The sequence below is a fragment of the Triticum urartu genome, chromosome 7A (genome assembly GCF_056163025.1).
Source record: "Triticum urartu cultivar PI428250 chromosome 7A, HENAU_Tu73, whole genome shotgun sequence".
In the NCBI taxonomy this organism is placed as follows: domain Eukaryota; kingdom Viridiplantae; phylum Streptophyta; class Magnoliopsida; order Poales; family Poaceae; genus Triticum; species Triticum urartu.
The window spans coordinates 634,223,335-634,240,332 of NC_141879.1; the positions used below are offsets into that span (position 1 = coordinate 634,223,335).

General features: G+C 50.5%; 1 pseudogene; it reads left to right on the forward strand.

Moving 5' to 3' along the window:
* LOC125519163 (polyubiquitin-like) overlaps positions 1-16,998 on the forward strand; it is a 278,280-nt pseudogene that overhangs the window by 34,339 nt on the left and 226,943 nt on the right.

The following is a 16,998-nucleotide window of genomic DNA, read 5'->3' on the forward strand; positions in this document are numbered from 1 at the left end:
CGTGCGCCTGAACCCAGCTCGCCCCGTGGTACCGGCTCCTCCTCTTCCACCACTCGTCCGTGTTGATGCCCGGCGCCAGATCCATCGTTCCCAGCATGAGTGAGATCGCGTGCCGCTGCACGGCAAGATGGCGGCGCCCCGACGCATCGGGGACCTCTGCTGCCTTGGCGAGGTAGAGACTGGGAGGGGGCAGCGCGGTGTAGGGGGAACGGCCACATCTCGACAAGCCTCGCCATAACCCGCGCCAGGCGTGCTCTGCGCCGGCAACTAATTGCTAACCCTCGCGAAGGAATCGGAGGAGGCGGCGAGGAGGGGGAGGGGAGAGGAGAGAGAGAGCTGAAGAGGCGGGGATGGAATGGGGAGAGGAGAGAGATATGAAGAGGCGGTGTGGGGGCGGAGATTTCCGAGGACCTGCTTTTTTGATAGACTTGGTGTATGGAACGTAGGTTTTCTAAACCGTCAGATTAGAAATAAGCGTTTTTGATTGTAGAATGCTGCCTGTCCCTTGGTTTCGCTGGATCAGGTCTACAAGCTTCCCGCGCGGGTGTACACCACTTTTCTGACACCTTTTGTGCTAGCTATTCGTAGACGCGGTGCATGGGCCGAGAGTCGGGATAGAGGTCCAACAACAGACTACTTCTTCTCATGGAAGCAGTGTACCGGTGTATATCTCTTTGTTTTGCCTCATTTGCCATAGCTCTACCTTTTTTTCAAAATGAAAAATGCTTGGCTCCTTGGGTCACGGCCGGTCTCACGGGTCAGCCATACCTCTAGCCCCTGCGACTTGTACAGCTACGAAGTACGGGTGCGTGCACGCAGAACCACCCAGACACCCATAACCTATCATATTTTTATACAAGAGGAGAACCAGTTTTAGATGACTGACAAAGTACAACAACAAATTGATTGGATTGGATGGCAAATGGACACCACACCAGAATACATAGGCTACTCCCTTGCACCATACTCAGCAGCCCACTTGAGGAACGACGGAAGCTTTAAATAAGCAATAGTCAATATTAAGAAAGAAGCAACATTCTAGACATGATCATAAATGCAAACCATGTTGATTCGCAACAATCATAGTAGGTCGACATAGTGCTGGTGTGTCACAATATATACCGGACCAAATTAAAGAATACATGACCCAAGCTGGACAATGCTAAACAGTAATAACATACATATGCAGAACTCATGTGCATATTCTTTTATCAACATGTAACATACAAGTGTGGCTACAAGTGTTGTATATCTGTGTAAGACAAGTCTACTGAAACAATCTAGGCAAGCATACAGAAAGCTTGACAACAACAGCATTTATCTCACCGTGTCAGGAACAATTTGGTCTGCACCCGTCTTCAACATGTAGCACTTAATAGCTTCAGTTAGACCATCATCTTCAGGCTTTATCAAGGGATAATCATTGTCACGGACATTTGCTTCACCCTATAAGATGCAGAAATACAGACTCAGTCTACTAAGACACCACTGACATTGGTAAATCAAGTGCTTTATGTATGCATGAAATGAACGCATCCAAACAAAGATCAAAGATAGCCCCTTACCTGCTCTACAAGCGCGAGCGGTTGTGCCGATGCGAACCGATTGTGCATCGCCATGTCCCCGGGACCGTGTGCATCATCACCTGGACTAGGCACCGCAAGATCGCTCGGATCCGCCTTCGAACCCTTCAGTAGATCCTTGGGGGTAGCCGAGAAGAAGCGCGACGGAGCGTGCGCCTGAACCCAGCTCGCCCCGTGGTACCGGCTCCTCCTCTTCCACCACTCCTCTGTGTTGATGCCCGGCGCCAGATCCATCGTTCCCAGCATGAGTGAGATCGCGTGCCGCTGCACGGCAAGATGGCGGCGCCCCGACGCATCGGGGACCTCTGCTGCCTTGGCGAGGTAGAGACTGGGAGGGGGCGGCGCGGTGTAGGGGGAGCGGCCACATCTCGACAAGCCTCGCCATAACCCGCGCCAGGCGTGCTCTGCGCCGGAAACTAATTGCTAACCCTCGCGAAGGAATCAGAGGAGGCGGCAAGGAGGGGGAGGGGAGAGGAGAGAGAGAGCTGAAGAGGCGGGGATGGAATGGGGAGAGGAGAGAGAGATGAAGAGGCGGTGTGGGGGCGGAGATTTCCGAGGACCTGCTTTTTTGATAGACTTGGTGTATGGAACGTAGGTTTTCTAAACCGTCAGATTAGAAAGAAGCGTTTTTTATTGTAGAATGCTGCCTGTCCCTTGGTTTCGCTGGATCAGGCCTACAAGCTTCCCGCGCGGGTGTACACCACTTTTCTGACACCTTTTGTGCTAGCTATTCGTAGACGCGGTGCATGGGCCGAGAGTCGGGATAGAGGTCCAACAACAGACTACTTCTCATGGAAGCGGTGTACCGGTGTATATCTCTTTGTTTTTCCTCCTTCGCCATAGCTCTACCGTTTTTTCAAAATGAAAAGTGCTTGGCTCCTTGGGTCACGGCCGGTCTCACGGGTCAGCCATACCTCTAGCCCCTGCGACTTGTACAGCTACGAAGTACGGGTGCGTGCACGCAGAACCACCCAGACACCCATAACCTATCATATTTTTATACAAGAGGAGAACCAGTTTTAGAGGACTGACAAAGTACAACAACAAATTGATTGGATTGGATGGCAAATGGACACCACACCAGAATACATAGGCTACTCCCTTGCACCATACTCAGTAGCCCACTTGAGGAACGACGAAAGCTTTAAATAAGCAATAGTCAATATTAAGAAAGAAGCAACATTCTAGACATGATCATAAATGCAAACCATGTTGATTTGCAACAATCATAGTAGGTCGACATAGTGCTGGTGTGTCACAATATATACCGGACCAAATTAAAGAATACATGGCCCAAGCTGGACAATGCTAAACAGTAATAACATACATATGCAGAACTCATGTGCATATTCTTTTATCAACATGTAACATACAAGTGTGGCTGCAAGTGTTGTATATCTGTGTAAGACAAGTCTACTGAAACAATCTAGGCAAGCATACAGAAAGCTTGACAACAACAGCATTTATCTCACCGTGTCAGGAACAATTTGGTCTGCACCCGTCTTCAACATGTAGCACTTAATAGCTTCAGTTAGACCATCATCTTCAGGCTTTATCAAGGGATAATCATTGTCACGGACATTTGCTTCACCCTATAAGATGCAGAAATACAGACTCAGTCTACTAAGACACCACTGACATTGGTAAATCAAGTGCTATATGTATGCATGAAATGAACGCATCCAAACAAAGATCAAAGATAGCCCCTTACCTGCTCTACAAGCGCGAGCGGTTGTGCCGATGCGAACCGATTGTGCATCGCCATGTCCCCGGGACCGTGTGCATCTTCACCTGGACTCGGCACCGCAAGATCGCTCGGATCCGCCTTCGAACCCTTCAGTAGATCCTTGGGGGTAGCCGAGAAGAAGCGCGACGAAGCGTGCGCCTGAACCCAGCTCGCCCCGTGGTACCGGCTCCTCCTCTTCCACCACTCCTCCGTGTTGATGCCCGGCGCCAGATCCATCGTTCCCAGCATGAGTGAGATCGCGTGCCGCTGCACGGCAAGATGGCGGCGCCCCGACGCATCGGGGACCTCTACTGCCTTGGCGAGGTAGAGACTGGGAGGGGGCGGCGCGGTGTAGGGGGAGCGGCCACATCTCGACAAGCCTCGCCATAACCCGCGCCAGGCGTGCTCTGCGCCGGCAACTAATTGCTAACCCTCGTGAAGGAATCAGAGGAGGCGGCGAGGAGGGGGAGGGGAGAGGAGAGAGAGAGCTGAAGAGGCGGGGATGGAATGGGGAGAGGAGAGAGAGATGAAGAGGCGGTGTGGGGGCGGAGATTTCCGAGGACCTGCTTTTTTGATAGACTTGGTGTATGGAACGTAGGTTTTCTAAACCGTCAGATTAGAAATAAGCGTTTTTGATTGTAGAATGCTGCCTGTCCCTTGGTTTCGCTGGATCAGGTCTACAAGCTTCCCGCGCGGGTGTACACCACTTTTCTGACACCTTTTGTGCTAGCTATTCATAGACGCGGTGCATGGGCCGAGAGTCGGGATAGAGGTCCAACAACAGACTACTTCTTCTCATGGAAGCGGTGTACCGGTGTATATCTCTTTGTTTTGCCTCCTTCGCCATAGCTCTACCTTTTTTCAAAATGAAAAGTGCTTGGCTCCTTGGGTCACGGCCGGTCTCACGGGTCAGCCATACCTCTAGCCCCTGCGACTTGTACAGCTACGAAGTACGGGTGCGTGCACGCAGAACCACCCAGACACCCATAACCTATCATATTTTTATACAAGAGGAGAACCAGTTTTACAGGACTGACAAAGTACAACAACAAATTGATTGGATTGGATGGCGAATGGACACCACACCAGAATACATAGGCTACTCCCTTGCACCATACTCAGCAGCCCACTTGAGGAACGACGAAAGCTTTAAATAAGCAATAGTCAATATTAAGAAAGAAGCAACATTCTAGACATGATCATAAATGCAAACCATGTTGATTCGCAACAATCATAGTAGGTCGACATAGTGCTGGTGTGTCACAATATATACCGGACCAAATTAAAGAATACATGGCCCAAGCTGGACAATGCTAAACAGTAATAACATACATATGCAGAACTCATGTGCATATTCTTTTATCAACATGTAACATACAAGTGTGGCTACAAGTGTTGTATATCTGTGTAAGACAAGTCTACTGAAACAATCTAGGCAAGCATACAGAAAGCTTGACAACAACAGCATTTATCTCACCGTGTCAGGAACAATTTAGTCTGCACCCGTCTTCAACATGTAGCACTTAATAGCTTCAGTTAGACCATCATCTTCAGGCTTTATCAACGGATAATCATTGTCACGGACATTTGCTTCACCCTATAAGATGCAGAAATACAGACTCAGTCTACTAAGACACCACTGACATTGGTAAATCAAGTGCTTTATGTATGCATGAAATAAACGCATCCAAACAAATATCAAAGATAGCCCCTTACCTGCTCTACAAGCGCGAGCGGTTGTGCCGATGCGAACCGATTGTGCATCGCCATGTCCCCGGGACCGTGTGCATCATCACCTGGACTCGGCACCGCAAGATCGCTCGGATCCGCCTTCGAACCCTTCAGTAGATCCTTGGGGGTAGCCGAGAAGAAGCGCGACGGAGCGTGCGCCTGAACCCAGCTCGCCCCGTGGTACCGGCTCCTCCTCTTCCACCACTCCTCCGTGTTGATGCCCGGCGCCAGATCCATCGTTCCCAGCATGAGTGAGATCGCGTGCCGCTGCACGGCAAGATGGCGGCGCCTCGACGCATCGGGGACCTCTGCTGCCTTGGCGAGGTAGAGACTGGGAGGGGGCAGCGCGGTGTAGGGGGAGCGGCCACATCTCGACAAGCCTCGCCATAACCCGCGCCAGGCGTGCTCTGCGCCGGCAACTAATTGCTAACCCTCGCGAAGGAATCAGAGGAGGTGGCGAGGAGGGGGAGGGGAGAGGAGAGAGAGAGAGCTGAAGAGGCGGGGATGGAATGGGGAGAGGAGAGAGAGATGAAGAGGCGGTGTGGGGGCGGAGATTTCCGAGGACCTGCTTTTTTGATAGACTTGGTGTATGGAACGTAGGTTTTCTAAACCGTCAGATTAGAAATAAGCGTTTTTGATTATAGAATGCTGCATGTCCCTTGGTTTCGCTGGATCAGGTCGACAAGCTTCCCGCGCGGGTGTACACCACTTTTCTGACACCTTTTGTGCTAGCTATTCGTAGACGCGGTGCATGGGCCGAGAGTCGGGATAGAGGTCCAACAACAGACTACTTCTTCTCATTGAAGCAGTGTACCGGTGTATATCTCTTTGTTTTGCCTCCTTCGCCATAGCTCTACCTTTTTTTCAAAATGAAAAGTGCTTGGCTCCTTGGGTCACGGCCGGTCTCACGGGTCAGCCATACCTCTAGCCCCTGCGACTTGTACAGCTACGAAGTACGGGTTCGTGCACGCAGAACCACCCAGACACCCATAACCTATCATATTTTTATACAAGAGGAGAACCAGTTTTACAGGACTAACAAAGTACAACAACAAATTGATTGGATTGGATGGCAAATGGACACCACACCAGAATACATAGGCTACTCCCTTGCACCATACTCAGCAGCCCACTTGAGGAACGACGAAAGCTTTAAATAAGCAATAGTCAATATTAAGAAAGAAGCAACATTCTAGACATGATCATAAATGCAAACCATGTTGATTCGCAACAATCATAGTAGGTCGACATAGTGCTGGTGTGTCACAATATATACCGGACCAAATTAAAGAATACATGGCCCAAGCTGGACAATGCTAAACAGTAATAACATACATATGCAGAACTCATGTGCATATTCTTTTATCAAGATGTAACATACAAGTGTGGCTACAAGTGTTGTATATCTGTGTAAGACAAGTCTACTGAAACAATCTAGGCAAGCATACAGAAAGCTTGACAACAACAGCATTTATCTCACCGTGTCAGGAACAATTTGGTCTGCACCCGTCTTCAACATGTAGCACTTAATAGCTTCAGTTATACCATCATCTTCAGGCTTTATCAAGGGATAATCATTGTCACGGACATTTGCTTCACCCTATAAGATGCAGAAATACAGACTCAGTCTACTAAGACACCACTGACATTGGTAAATCAAGTGCTTTATGTATGCATGAAATGAACGCATCCAAACAAAGATCAAAGATAGCCCCTTACCTGCTCTACAAGCGCGAGCGGTTGTGCCGATGCGAACCGATTGTGCATCGCCATGTCCCCAGGACCGTGTGCATCTTCACCTGGACTCGGCACCGCAAGATCGCTCGGATCCGCCTTCGAACCCTTCAGTAGATCCTTGGGGGTAGCCGAGAAGAAGCGCGACGGAGCGTGCGCCTGAACCCAGCTCGCCCCGTGGTACCGACTCCTCCTCTTCCACCACTCCTCCGTGTTGATGCCCGGCGCCAGATCCATCGTTCCCAGCATGAGTGAGATCGCGTGCCGCTGCACGGCAAGATGGCGGCGCCCCGACGCATCGGGGACCTCTGCTGCCTTGGCGAGGTAGAGACTGGGAGGGGGCGGCGCGGTGTAGGGGGAGCGGTCACATCTCGACAAGCCTCGCCATAACCCGCGCCAGGCTTGCTCTGCGCCGGCAACTAATTGCTAACCCTCGCGAAGGAATCAGAGGAGGCGGCGAGGAGGGGGAGGGGAGAGGAGAGAGAGAGCTGAAGAGGCGGGGATGGAATGGGGAGAGGGGAGAGAGATGAAGAGGCGGTGTGGGGGCGGAGATTTCCGTGGACCTGCTTTTTTGATAGACTTGGTGTATGGAACGTAGGTTTTCTAAACCGTCAGATTAGAAATAAGCGTTTTTGATTGTAGAATGCTGCCTGTCCCTTGGTTTCGCTGGATCAGGTCTACAAGCTTCCCGCGCGGGTGTACACCACTTTTCTGACACCTTTTGTGCTAGCTATTCGTAGACGCGGTGCATGGGCCGAGAGTCGGGATAGAGGTCCAACAACAGACTACTTCTTCTCATGGAAGCAGTGTACCGGTGTATATCTCTTTGTTTTGCCTCCTTCGCCATAGCTCTACCTTTTTTTCAAAATGAAAAGTGCTTGGCTCCTTGGGTCACGGCCGGTCTCACGGGTCAGCCATACCTCTAGCCCCTGCGACTTGTACAGCTACGAAGTACGGGTGCGTGCACGCAGAACCACCCAGACACCCATAACCTATCATATTTTTATACAAGAGGAGAACCAGTTTTACAGGACTGACAAAGTACAACAACAAATTGATTGGATTGGATGGCAAATGGACACCACACCAGAATACATAGGCTACTCCCTTGCACCATACTCAGCAGCCCACTTGAGGAACGACGAAAGCTTTAAATAAGCAATGGTCAATATTAAGAAAGAAGCAACATTCTAGACATGATCATAAATGCAAACCATGTTGATTCGCAACAATCATAGTAGGTCGACATAGTGCTGGTGTGTCACAATATATACCGGACCAAATTAAAGAATACATGGCCCAAGCTGGACAATGCTAAACAGTAATAACATACATATGCAGAACTCATGTGCATATTCTTTTATCAACATGTAACATACAAGTGTGGCTGCAAGTGTTGTATATATGTGTAAGACAAGTCTACTGAAACAATCTAGGCAAGCATACAGAAAGCTTGACAACAACAGCATTTATCTCACCGTGTCAGGAACAATTTGGTCTGCACCCGTCTTCAACATGTAGCACTTAATAGCTTCAGTTAGAGCATCATCTTCAGGCTTTATCAAGGGATAATCATTGTCACGGACATTTGCTTCACCCTATAAGATGCAGAAATACAGACTCAGTCTACTAAGACACCACTGACATTGGTAAATCAAGTGCTTTATGTATGCATGAAATGAACGCATCCAAACAAAGATCAAAGATAGCCCCTTACCTGCTCTACAAGAGCGAGCGGTTGTGCCGATGCGAAACGATTGTGCATCGCCATGTCCCCGGGACCGTGTGCATCTTCACCTGGAATCGGCACCGCAAGATCGCTCGGATCCGCCTTCGAACCCTTCAGTAGATCCTTGGGGGTAGCCGAGAAGAAGCGCGACGGAGCGTGCGCCTGAACCCAGCTCGCCCCGTGGTACCGGCTCCTCCTCTTCCACCACTCCTCCGTGTTGATGCCCGGCGCCAGATCCATCGTTCCCAGCATGAGTGAGATCGCGTGCCACTGCATGGCAAGATGGCGGCGCCCCGACGCATCGGGGACCTCTACTGCCTTGGCGAGGTAGAGACTGGGAGGGGGCAGCGCGGTGTAGGGGGAGCGGCCACATCTCGACAAGCCTCGCCATAACCCGCGCCAGGCATGCTCTGCGCCGGCAACTAATTGCTAACCCTCGCGAAGGAATCAGAGGAGGCGGCGAGGAGTGGGAGGGGAGAGGAGAGAGAGAGCTGAAGAGGCGGGGATGGAATGGGAAGAGGAGAGAGAGATGAAGAGGCGGTGTGGGGGCGGAGATTTCCGAGGACCTGCTTTTTTGATAGACTTGGTGTATGGAACGTAGGTTTTCTAAACCGTCAGATTAGAAATAAGCGTTTTTGATTGTAGAATGCTGCCTGTCCCTTGGTTTCGCTGGATCAGGTCTACAAGCTTCCCGCGCGGGTGTACACCACTTTTCTGACACCTTTTGTGCTAGCTATTCGTAGACGCGGTGCATGGGCCGAGAGTTGGGATAGAGGTCCAACAACAGACTACTTCTTCTCATGGATGCAGTGTACCGGTGTATATCTCTTTGTTTTGCCTCCTTCGCCATAGCTCTACCTTTTTTTCAAAATGAAAAGTGCTTGGCTCCTTGGGTCACGGCCGGTCTCACGGGTCAGCCATACCTCTAGCCCCTGCGACTTGTACAGCTACGAAGTACGGGTGCGTGCACGCAGAACCACCTAGACACCCATAACCTATCATATTTTTATACCAGAGGAGAACCAGTTTTATAGGACTGACAAAGTACAACAACAAATTGATTGGATTGGATGGCAAATGGACACCACACCAGAATACATAGGCTACTCCCTTGCACCATACTCAGCAGCCCACTTGAGGAACGACGAAAGCTTTAAATAAGCAATAGTCAATATTAAGAAAGAAGCAACATTCTAGACATGATCATAAATGCAAACCATGTTGATTCGCAACAATCATAGTAGGTCGACATAGTGCTGGTGTGTCACAATATATACCGGACCAAATTAAAGAATACATGACCCAAGCTGGACAATGCTAAACAGTAATAACATACATATGCAGAACTCATGTGCATATTCTTTTATCAACATGTAACATACAAGTGTGGCTACAAGTGTTGTATATCTGTGTAAGACAAGTCTACTGAAACAATCTAGGCAAGCATACAGAAAGCTTGACAACAACAGCATTTATCTCACCGTGTCAGGAACAATTTGGTCTGCACCCGTCTTCAACATGTAGCACTTAATAGCTTCAGTTAGACCATCATCTTTAGGCTTTATCAAGGGATAATCATTGTCACGGACATTTGCTTCACCCTATAAGATGCAGAAATACAGACTCAGTCTACTAAGACACCACTGACATTGGTAAATCAAGTGCTTTATGTATGCATGAAATGAACGCATCCAAACAAAGATCAAAGATAGCCCCTTACCTGCTCTACAAGCGCGAGCGGTTGTGCCGATGTGAACCGATTGTGCATCGCCATGTCCCCGGGACCGTGTGCATCATCACCTGGACTCGGCACCGCAAGATTGCTCGGATCCGCCTTCGAACCCTTCAGTAGATCCTTGGGGGTAGCCGAGAAGAAGCACGACGGAGCGTGCGCCTGAACCCAGCTCGCCCCGTGGTACCGGCTCCTCCTCTTCCACCACTCCTCCGTGTTGATGCCCGGCGCCAGATCCATCGTTCCCAGCATGAGTGAGATCGCGTGCCGCTGCACGGCAGGATGGCGGCGCCCCGACGCATCGGGGACCTCTGCTGCCTTGGCGAGGTAGAGACTGGGAGGGGGCGGCGTGGTGTAGGGGGAGCGGCCACATCTCGACAAGCCTCGCCATAACCCGCGCCATGCGTGCTCTGCGCCGGCAACTAATTGCTAACCCTCGCGAAGGAATCAGAGGAGGCGGCGAGGAGGGGGAGGGGAGAGGAGAGAGAGAGCTGAAGAGGCGGGGATGGAATGGGGAGAGGAGAGAGAGATGAAGAGGCGGTGTGGGGGCGGAGATTTCCGAGGACCTGCTTTTTTGATAGACTTGGTGTATGGAATGTAGGTTTTCTAAACCGTCAGATTAGAAATAAGTGTTTTTGATTGTAGAATGCTGCCTGTCCCTTGGTTTCGCTGGATCAGGTCTACAAGCTTCCCGCGCGGGTGTACACCACTTTTCTGACACCTTTTGTGCTAGCTATTCGTAGACGCGGTGCATGGGCCGAGAGTCGGGATAGAGGTCCAACAACAGACTACTTCTTCTCATGGAAGCAGTGTACCGGTGTATATCTCTTTGTTTTGCCTCCTTCGCCATAGCTCTACCTTTTTTTCAAAATGAAAAGTGCTTGGCTCCTTGGGTCACGGCCGGTCTCACGGGTCAGCCATACCTCTAGCCCCTGCGACTTGTACAGCTACGAAGTACGGGTGCGTGCACGCAGAACCACCCAGACACCCATAACCTATCATATTTTTATACAAGAGGAGAACCAGTTTTACAGGACTAACAAAGTACAACAACAAATTGATTGGATTGGATGGCAAATGGACACCACACCAGAATACATAGGCTACTCCCTTGCACCATACTCAGCAGCCCACTTGAGGAACGACGAAAGCTTTAAATAAGCAATAGTCAATATTAAGAAAGAAGCAACATTCTAGACATGATCATAAATGCAAACCATGTTGATTCGCAACAATCATAGTAGGTCGACATAGTGCTGGTGTGTCACAATATATACCGGACCAAATTAAAGAATACATGTCCCAAGCTGGACAATGCTAAACAGTAATAACATACATATGCAGAACTCATGTGCATATTCTTTTATCAACATGTAATATACAAGTGTGGCTACAAGTGTTGTATATCTGTGTAAGACAAGTCTACTGAAACAATCTAGGCAAGCATACAGAAAGCTTGGCAACAACAGCATTTATCTCACCGTGTCAGGAACAATTTGGTCTGCACCCGTCTTCAAGATGTAGCACTTAATAGCTTCAGTTAGACCATCATCTTCAGGCTTTATCAAGGGATAATCATTGTCACGGACATTTGCTTCACCCTATAAGATGCAGAAATACAGACTCAGTCTAGTAAGACACCACTGACATTGGTAAATCAAGTTCTTTATGTATGCATGAAATGAACGCATCCAAACAAAGATCAAAGATAGCCCCTTACATGCTCTACAAGCGCGAGCGGTTGTGCCGATGCGAACCGATTGTGCATCGCCATGTCCCCGGGACCGTGTGCATCATCACCTGGACTCGGCACCGCAAGATCGCTCGGATCCGCCTTCGAACCCTTCAGTAGATCCTTGGGGGTAGCCGAGAAGAAGCGCGACGGAGCGTGCGCCTGAACCCAGCTCGCCCCGTGGTACCGGCTCCTCCTCTTCCACCACTCCTCCGTGTTGATGCCCGGCGCCAGATCCATCGTTCCCAGCATGAGTGAGATCGCGTGCCGCTGCACGGCAAGATGGCGGCGCCCCGACGCATCGGGGACCTCTGCTGCCTTGGCGAGGTAGAGACTGGGAAGGGGCGGCGCGGTGTAGGGGGAGCGGCCACATCTCGACAAGCCTCGCCATAACCCGCGCCAGGCGTGCTCTGCGCCGGCAACTAATTGCTAACCCTCGCGAAGGAATCAGAGGAGGCGGCGAGGAGGGGGAGGGGAGAGGAGAGAGAGAGCTGAAGAGGCGGGGATGGAATGGGGAGAGGAGAGAGAGATGAAGAGGCGGTGTGGGGGCGGAGATTTCCGAGGACCTGTTTTTTTGATAGACTTGGTGTATGGAACGTAGGTTTTCTAAACCGTCAGATTAGAAATAAGCGTTTTTGATTGTAGAATGCTGCCTGTCCCTTGGTTTCGCTGGATCAGGTCTACAAGCTTCCCGCGCGGGTGTACACCACTTTTCTGACACCTTTTGTGCTAGCTATTCGTAGACGCGGTGCATGGGCCGAGAGTCGGGATAGAGGTCCAACAACAGACTACTTCTTCTCATGGAAGCGGTGTACGAGGCGATGAGGACGACGAAGGGCCGAGAAGAGAGCCGTGTCGGCGCCGGGCGCCCCCCAGTGCGCCGGGTTCGGTCTGGGTCCGCCGACGCTGTTTTCGGCCCAGGCTGGCGAAAATCGGGCTCCTGGGGCGCGACTGGGCCGATTTTTCGGCGCCGGCACAAAAAAAACGACTGAGAAGGCCTTCCTGGGGCGCGGCTGGAGATGCCCTAAGGTTGTAGGCACAATAAAGGAAGTCATGCTTAGAAGCAACCAAAAATTAGACATTTATATTCATCATGTGTGGTACTCCCTCCGTCCGGAAATACTTGTCCAAGGAATGGATGTATTTAGATGTATTTTAGTTCTAGATACATCCATTTGTATCCATTTTTACGACAAGTATTTCCGGACGGAGAGAGTACATATTAGGGAACATAAAGCACATACTGATACATTTCTAATAAGATTAAACACAGTACATTCACTTCTGGTCTACAATATTCTGGTGGAGCTCCCTGCCTAATTGGTTCGAAGTGGTAAAGGGCCTTTGTAAATTGTTGTTGAGACATCATGTGAATTTTTTTATGACTACTTTAAATTAAGTGCAGGTATTCCAAGGCAGCTTGGGCAACATCGCCTTGCTGGTGCATTTCGATGATCTTTTTTAGTGCAGACTGAGCAACATCAAGCCAAATTAGACAGCAAAAATAGTACTGCCAACATGCACCTCCTCTTGAGTAAAATTGACTAAGCTGAATGCTATGTCCTACCGATGGCAGTGCTAACATAAGCAAATGCTTCATGAAGCAAATATGGCATTTTAATAAGCTTGGTCAGTACTGCATGAAGGCTGACAACTAATATTTTACAATTGTTCCCTCCATTCAAACATAAACATTACTACCAATGACTGAAAATAAAATAGATGGCGGTGTCTCCTTTTCCCCATCCCCTCTCCACTGAGAGGTCAGCCACGATCATAGCTGATTCAAAGTGATGATATACATTTCCCATATGAACATGTTATGCGGAGAAGAAACTGCAGAAATTTCTCAAAAATGAAGGCGAATCCACATATGAATGTTACGCGGAGAAGAAACTGCAGAAATTTCTCAAAAATGAAAGCGAATCCACGTATGCTCTGTATTTATGCAGTGGTTTAGTGGTATGACTCTGCTTGAGAATGTGCATGCTGACGCAAACTATTATTTATGCATGCATCATGCCCAAATAGATCTCATTTTGCTAGCCTAACTAATCCATTCATGTTGCAAAAAGAAAAAAAAAAGGAAGAAAGAAAGTTCAAGAAGATGGATATGTTCACAACTGGATATAACAGGTTCAGCTTAAAATAAATAATAAAAAATGGTAAAACCCAAGTAGATAAAATAATCCACTATTCTGTCTGTTGACATTGGTAACTTGCCATAATATGGAATCACTTCACAGTGCCACTCACCTACATCAAGTATAGTTTATAGCAAGCATGCAAGTATTGGCAGTGTTAGTTACAGAAAAGGATTGGGAGCAACACTATGCACCTTCAGTTTGAGAGCTTGTTCAAAAACCGTCGAAGGGAAGCTCTATTTCAGTACGGCCTCTTGGCCACTGCTCTTGGCCGTAACGTGGTCACCTATGTATGTATTGTTGAGAGGCATGTCCAGCAACATTGCTATGTCATCTGAAATAGAATAATTTACAAAATTATGTAGCAAGGGAGATACCTAATTACCTTTTCCTGATAACACAATCTTAATCAAGGTCAAAGAAAGAGAGAACATCCAATTATTAATCTTGATTGCACTTCATGTCAATTCATGTCTAGATTTACTCCATTGACATTAGACTTTAGAAGTGCAATTGTTAACCAAAGACTGACATTATAGCTTTATCAAGTTACTCATGATGGACACATACAGAGTCAGGCTATAGCGATTAATCAGGCGTGTAACTGAACCGAATTATAGCAAAACGAATTCGCGCGGTGGATCTTGTAGCGAAATTGTTCTCCGGCCTCTCCTTCGTCATGTTGCTCAACGTCTCTGCCAACAAACACATAGGAGAAATACCGCAGCACGGGTAGATCAACACGCTGCCGGGGAGCCAGTACGCCAACGACACTGACCTATGCTACGTATCGGTGCTGCCATGCAGCAAGCCAGCGACCGGCTGCCAAGAGCTAGCATGGCTGGCCTCTTGGACGCTGCTCCTGGCCGTGGTGGTCACCACCGGGCTAGCATTTGCTGCGTCGATCTGGGCGGATGCAGGGTGGAAGGCACGGATACTGAGCAACCTGCAGGACAACACCGACAAGGCAACGCACGGATACTTGATTACTGAGCGTCCGAGGCGACGCAGCCTACGGCGCCGGTTCCGGCGAGTGACAAGAACAGCATGGCCACGGCGGCTGATCGCGGGCACGGCTGGGCGGCGTGCTTTCCCGCGCCCGAGATGGTTGCGTACAGGCGGGCGCTACATGACGCGACTCCGGCGTCATGGAAACGACCAAGAGCCCTGGAATGGCGAGGCGGCGCATGAGCATGGGCACATATATAGTACCTCTGGCTCTGGTCGCCTCACGAACGACGAGGCTTGCAGTGTCACAGTTCCCTCCGTCCGCACTCAGGATCCACCCATCATCGAAGTGGGGGGCCATGGGGGGCGGTCGCAGCCAGCATGAAGGGGCCATAGGAGTCAAGGGCCATGGTGCTGACGCTTTTTTGTTACCGAAGCGTGAGGCGGAGGACGACACCCGACGGCCGTGCTGCAGGTCTTCGAAGCGTCCGCGGCGAAGATGACGCGCCACAACCTCTCGTCCGCACCGCCATGTCCCTGCACCCAGTCCTTCTGCTTCTACCGGCAGAAACCGAAGGGCCGGAGGTCATCAGGTTGTGTTCATGTGCTGCAAGCCTTCCGAAGATTGTCGACGCCGGTGGTGTCCGGCAACAACGGCCCGCTGGAACTCACGTGCCCACACACCATTGTCGCGTTCATGACCGCCGCCATAGTCTACAATTCTGCATGCACCTCCCTCCAGGCACCTTCCTGTGGGCGGCGCTGCCGCCGACGGCACGGACGTCGCCGGGGTTGCCGACCATGATCTTCCGGAGATCGTCGACCACCGTGAAGACCATGTCGGAGGTAGCGGCGATGGAGGCCGCCGTGTCCGCTAGGCACACTCCAGCGGCGATCAGGGCCTCTGCCCTAGCCGGCGTGCGCACATATGCCATCACCGTGTACCCGACGGCCTCGCTAGCTGAGACTCCGCGACACCTCTGATCGGTGAAGCAGGGATTGAAAGGGCCAAACAAGCTTCAGGTTAGGTGACGTGCTGTGTTAGGAATTATTTGAGTCGGTTCAGTATACGTACGAGGTTAGGTCGTATTAGGAAAGGTTTGTAAACCGGCGTTGTACCGGATCGCGTCGTGTTGGACCTGTGCCGTGTTGGACGTGATTTGTATCCCTATATAATGCAATGAAAAGGACCATGAAAAGCAGCTCGTATTGCTGCACCAAATTATCTTCTTTCTTGTTCGTAAGTTTAGGGTTTGCTTAGCTTGAAATTGAGTTCTTCAGATCAGATTTTTGCCCTGTGATCCATCATAGAGGAAAGAGGGTCAAGGTGAAGACGGCTAACTCGAGGTCGATCGCAGCAGCCGCGAGCTTGAAGCGCAGACGGGTTGGATGGGCTACCGCCACTCCACGGTGGACTGAGGAATGGCGATGCTGGGAGTTAACGGCAGGGCAGATTTTATAGGTTCACTAGTAGACTGCCCGTGCGTTGCCACGGGCTCTTGAAATATTTTGCAAGAGTTACAGGTTAACTTTTTAAGGTCTCGCCCCGCCGTAGATCCAGACCCCCGCCATTGATTCCACCCCGCCTAGGCCGTTGCCTGCCACCACGCTGCACCATCGTGTTCGCCTCCGCTCCGCTCCGGCCACCCTGACCCCGCCCGCCTCCTCTCCGGCCGCCTCCGCCTCCGGTCCATCCTACGCCCCGCGCCGCATGTCGCCGCCCCGCTCGGCCCCCGCCCGCTCCCCGAAGACGCCGAAGGGAAAGTCTGGTTTCTTCGGCATGAGGGCGAACCCTTCCGGGAACTTCGGACTGGAGTTCTCCGACGCCGGGCAGCGTTGGTGGCTCAGCACGTATCCCACCGCCGATGAGGCCGCTCGTGCCTACGACGTGGCGGTGTGGCGTGCCGGACGACCGAAGACAGGCCTAAACTTCCCGGAG